The sequence below is a fragment of the Brachyhypopomus gauderio genome, chromosome 15 (assembly GCF_052324685.1).
Source record: "Brachyhypopomus gauderio isolate BG-103 chromosome 15, BGAUD_0.2, whole genome shotgun sequence".
NCBI classification, from domain to species: domain Eukaryota; kingdom Metazoa; phylum Chordata; class Actinopteri; order Gymnotiformes; family Hypopomidae; genus Brachyhypopomus; species Brachyhypopomus gauderio.
Window position 1 is genome coordinate 19,660,833 of NC_135225.1, and position 6,000 is coordinate 19,666,832.

Sequence of the window (6,000 nt, forward strand, 5' to 3'; positions counted from 1 at the left end):
CTGTAATGGGAAAAGGCAGATTTGGGGCACTAGGTTTACAAGAAGCTTTATCTGTGTGCACATGCATGTCTGTGTGTGTGCGCGTGTGTGTGTTTGAGAGATTCATTGCTCAGTTTTGCTTCAGGTAACCCTTTGCATCTTACTTTGAATGCCCCGCGCCCCTGCCCCGTACCCCTACCCCGTACCCCTGCCCCATACCCCTACCCCGCGCCTGTACTTGTACCCCTACCCCGTACCCCTACCCCGTACCCCTGCCCCATACCCCTACCCCGCGCCCCGTACCCGTACCCCTACCCCGCGCCCCATACTCGTACCCCTACCCCGTACCCCTACCCCGCGCCCCTGCCCCGTGCCCCTACCCCGTACCCCTGCCCTGTACCCCTACCCTGTACCCCTACCCCGTACCCCTGCCCTGTACCCCTACCCCACGCCTCGTACTCGTACCCCTACCCCGTACCCCTGCCCCGTACCCCTACCCTGTACCCCTACCCCGCGCCCCTGCCCCGTACCCCTACCCCCGCACCCCGTACTCGTACCCCTGTGCTTTGCAGGAGCGGGTGCAGCTCCTCAGAGAGGCATGACTGCGCATTACAGTCCGGCCACAAAAGCCCGCGTGGAGCTCCAAGCACCCGGGCCACACGAGGACAGTCGGCCCAGACTCTGATAGCACCAGCCAGAGATATGTGGTTGCTGCTTCATTGCTGTTAGGGATCAGGGGGAGGGGCTGAGGCTGGGGGGCGGGGCCCAGGACAGGAGGCCAAGAAAGGAACTGGGAGTGACAGTTAGCAAACAAGCTCCAGTGCTTTGTTCATCAGTCAGGCGTTCTTGTTTGCCAGTGTGGCATTCAGTTTATTTAGGACTTTTGATAAAGAGATTAAGCAGGTCGTCCCCTGCCAAGCAGAGGAGGCCGTGAGTTAAGCTTGTGCTCTGGAAAACATCGCCTCGTCAAGCTAGGCAGGACATGCCGTCCCTCTGCGGCTCAGAGGGAATGTTTGAGAGGCCATTTCTGAATATTATGAGATTAAAATGTATTAGTCTTTCAGCAGCCATTCAGGAGGGGGGGGGCAAATTTACCCAGCAGGATAATCCTGCAATGATCAGTCCATACATGTCTCGCTCTCTCTCTTTCTCTGTCTGTCTCTCTTGTTCACATCACTCTCTCTCTCTCTCTCTTTCTGAACAGGAGGGTCAGCATGCTTTTTTATTAGCAGTGTCACAGTGGTTAGAGTCCAGTGTAAAGCCACAAACTGCATTGTGCTAATTTTAGCCTCCAAAGAGGATGAGGATGAATTGCCTGCTGTTAGAGTGCCATATGCTGTCCGGGCGATAGCGCAGCGCGAGGGATATATCCCTGCCGATAGCAGCTCGGGGTCTGCGCGTGATGTCCCGGGCCCATCCTCCAGACGTGTGAGAGTCTAATGAAAGACGGGAGGAGGAAGGAGGTGTCATGGAAACAGCCAAACTGTTCACGCCGATAGAACGTTGGCCATCTCCATCCGCTTCCTTCTGTCTTTCTCACCCGTCATAAGTTGTGTTTTCTCAGAAGCTCTGGGACTACAGCGACGGCTGTGACTAGAACGTCTGGGCCGGTCGTGCGCCGTCTCTACCCCTCAAAACATGACGGCCCGTCAACAGGAGGCCTTTCGGTCGAATAAGCAGTTGCTAGCCATATGTGCTAATTATATTTCAGAGATTAGTTTGTATTTACGAGCCCATTCTGTCTCGATTTCTCAGTTGGGGGGTGGGAGAGCGGTTCACGTGAGAAACCAAAGAGCGTCGGGGAGATTTCTGAGGAGATGAGGGGCCTGATAAAGCTGAATTCATGTGAACTTCTCCAAAGATCTGTGGTTTTGAATGAATGTAGGTTTTCCTGTGTTAAACGCGTCAGACCCATTCATTGGGGGGGGGGGGGTGTAGGGGACAGTGGGTCTCCACAGATGGAAAGCAGAGGACTGCCAGAAAGAGCCTTTTTTGTGAGGGGGTGGGGTTGCGTTAACAACTGGGGCAATAGTTTGACCCCAGGCTGACCTTTGCTAAACGGCTCCCCCCTCCAGAGCCCTGGGCCAAGCTTTTGACATGGATACCTGCTGAAGGGATTTAGGGGAAAGAGATAAAGGCCTCTTCAGGCCCTTTTCTGGAGATTTAGGGAGTGAATGAAAGATAACAAACAAACAAAAGTGTGTGTGGTTGTGGGGTCGGGGGTGTGTGTGTGTGGGGAGGGGAGGTGTGTTTACTTTAATGTGTGTTTGAGAGAAAGGGGGAGTGTGTGTGTTGGAGGGAGCTTTTAGCTGGCTGTGTTTGCGAACCACGGCACTCTGAGTGGTAATCCGATCGCCGGTCAGCGCGCGGAGCTCGGAGTGAAAGAAGTGCGGCCATGGCAGAGATTCCTCAGCTGATAACCCACCAAGTGTAAAGGCCGCGGCTGACGAGGGCGCGTAGGCCCTGGAGCTGTCCCTGCTCTTTGTGGTGTGTGTGTGTGTGTGTGTGTGGTGTGTGTGTGTGTGTGTGTGTTGTAATGGTATCACACACGTCCAGCTGGCTCTCTCCCCTGTTGTAGTCAGGAAGCAGGCTCTCAGGCCGCCTCTGTTTCCTCTTCTTCCAGCACGGAGCTTATCACCTGGGCTCCCACGCAGCTGATAGAACTACAATTCCCCACATCCCCTCTGTTGCACTTCCTGTGGCCTCAGAGAGCTTGCTCTGACATGCTTGGGGGGGGGGGGGGGGTTCATTGAAGTTAATGTGGCAAATGAAAACACACTGAATGAAAACCAAAGGAAAGAAATCACCCCTTCAGAGGGAAAAAAAGCACCGGTGTTGGGTTTTTATCTCTCCTGTGTTTATATATATATATATATATATATAAATATAAATATATATATATATATATATATATGACTGATCACATGTAACTCTGCTTAACTGCAGGCCCTCCATGTTAACGCCGCTGAACAATTTCAAGGGGAACCAACTGTGCTATTATTAGCAATGGAACGTTCCCGCATGATCAACTGAACTCCGAGTCCCGTGGAGAGCGATTCTCTGCTAAAGCGGAGGATCCCTGCCTATTACAGCACTTATCTTCGCCTGTGTCATTTAGATAGCCACCATGTGGAAAATTATCTACCAGAAGCCAATAATAAAGCCTGCCCCGCCCAGCCACAAGCCCCCGCCCATCGCGTTCCGCTGCGTTCCTTGCCAAAGCACGTCGGAGGTGCGCGGCGGAAAGACGTCGGTTGCCAACAGAGAGAGCCGTTTGTTCCTGAGTTATGTCTTCTGCCTGGTTTTGATATTTCCTGGTTACATGCGGCTGAAATTGACATCCGAAATATTAACTGCAGACGTTTCATTTGTCCTTCGCGCTCAGCTGCATGGCGTTTTTGTTTTGTGTGTGTGTGTGTGTGTGTGTGTGTGTGTGTTTCTTTTCGTTCCATTTCGTTGGGGGCTGGAGGAAACGTTTCTCTCTCTAGTAAGATGCTTCTAAACACTTCTAGAGATTGGTGTGGTTGGATGTGTGGTTTGGGGTGTGGTTGGGGGTGTGGTTGGGGGTGTGGTTGGATGTGTGGTTGGGGTGTGGTTGGATGTGTGGTTGGATGTGTGGTTGGGGGTGTGGTTGGATGTGTGGTTGGGGGTGTGGTTGGATGTGTGGTTGGATGTGTGGTTTGGGGTGTGGTTGGGGGTGTGGTTGGGGGTGTGGTTGGGGGTGTGGTTGGATGTGTGGTTGGATGTGTGGTTTGGGGTGTGGTTGGGGGTGTGGTCCTAGTGACGATGTCCTGCCCATAGCTTGGTGTCTCGAGTGAGGTTGCTCTCTTTAAAGGCTCGCCACCCTCAGCCGTACGGCCTGGACTGAAATGGAAGAAAGCTGAGGGAGGTGTCAAAAGAGTGCGCTGGAGAGTGCGTGCGTGCGTGCGAGCGTCTCGGTGGGGTCTGACCACTCTTAAAGTGTTTCTGTTTGAACCTTCCTGCCCCGCCTTTTCTCCCCCTATATCTTCAGATAAGGGGAAAAAAAATCACAAAGGAGGAAAAATCAATAACGGTGCAGCAAAAGTGCCCGACAAGAAAGGGTAAACCCTCCACCCACGCTGCCACGGCGACCGCTCCTCCACCCCTCTACACGGACCAGAGGAGTACAGGAATGGGGGCGGGGACGAGGGTTGGAGGTGTGCGGGTGGGGGCGGGGGCGGAGGTGGGGGGCCGGGGGGGCGGAGGTGTGGGGCGGGGCCGGGGGGCGTCTTCTCGTGCGGTTAATGCACCGTTAGTGCCCCAGAGCCTCGGCTACGCGTGGCGGTCTCCTTCGGCCGTGACCCGTGCACAGACACGGGCGAGAGAGAGCCGTAACATTTGCGATGACATTTTTGTCGTCACCTATGGGTACGTAAGGCGTCCGATCCCCAGGCCCGGGGAATATGCATGAAGAACCACCGCTAGGGCCCGACGTGCTCGGCTGGGCCTAATGAGAGGTGTAGGAGCCCTAAACGTGGAATATATTAAGGTGGAGCTCAGTCCTACTCTCGGGCCGACAGCGGCGGGCACAGGGAACACCGCTGGGTTTGTAATCCCGTCGTCCTGTATCCAGTTGCGTTTTCCCACATGGGCTTAATCCGTCGGCGTTGGTCCTGTTGAGATGCCGTTAATTTACAGTGCAGCTTGGGACGAGTCGTGCATAATTCCAGATCATATCGATGAACTAGCGTGGATTAGCGATGATGCTGACGTTTTGGGGTTTTTTTTGTAGTAATGAAAGGAGGGGGGGGGGGGGTCAACAATCTGTGTTTAGATGTTTTCGGCAAGCGTGTTTGGCGTTCATGCGCAAACGCGCGTGCGATGGGGGAAGGCGGCCCAGATGCTGGAGAGAACTTCGTGGTTGCAGACAGACAGGAGTGTATCGAGGTGGCTGGATGCTGGCGTAACGCTCCAACCAACGCATCTCATTAGAGGCAGAGGGGAGAAAACCTGCTATTCTTCGTGGTTCCTGCTAGCTTCTTCTTTTTTTTTTTTGTCGTTTTGAACGGAAGCAGTCTAGATGGGTTCAGGAGCCGGTAAGCAGCGCTGGTGCGCGGGAGAAGCAGTCACTGGCTGTTTCAGGAATGGCCCATAAACGTGTGGAGATGAGATGTTGGGGGGGGGGGGGGGGGCACTTTGAGTCTATGAGCGCCTGTTGTTGGGAATTCTGCCGCAGGAATTCCTGCATGTTCGGAATATTTTGAGGTGGGAGGTGCTTGTGACCCATGCAAAGGGACCCCCCCCCCCCCTCGGGCCTGGCCCATTCGGGCCATGTGAATAGCCTGAATACAATGAAGGCTGCTTTATCTTTTCTTCTCTCTCTCTCTCTCTCTCTCTCTCTACTCCTCCCGTCCCTTGGCTTCTCCCTCTCATTCTGAGGGCCTGTGTGTGCATTTGAGAGAGAGACTAAAGTGTGTGAACGCGTGTGTTCTGAAAGGAAAGGCAGAGGCTTGTGTTTCACTAGACCCGGAGAATCCAGAGCGCTGTCACATGTGTGTGTGTGTGTGTGTATGTGTGTGTGTGTGTGTGTGTGTGTGTGTGTGTGTGTGTGTGTGTGTGTGTGTGCGTGTGTACGCGCACAGATTGAACTAGCATCAGAGCACACAGGATAGTCTGCCTAGTTCTTGCAGTGAAGAGTAAAGGGTCAAATCCTAACATGACTACAGCTACATTCACACAGCAGCAAAATGGTGCCCAAATCCAAAATTTCGGACCCAATCCAGGAACATTAATTAGCCTTTATGTCACTTTCTTAATTTGTTTCATGTTCCTCATTTCTGGTACTAATGTAAACAGATACGCTGCTGCTATGACAGAAACTCACCCAGAGGTAAAAAGTCCAAATGAATTTGGCAGTCCACTAGCCTAACGTTAACGGTAATCTGTAAATCTCATGATAATCTACAGCGGAGGCCGGCTGCAAATGGAGCAAATTATCATGAGGGCGAGAAGCACGGCCCCAGATTTTAACGGTGGCTCTCCATGGAGCCATTACAGCTC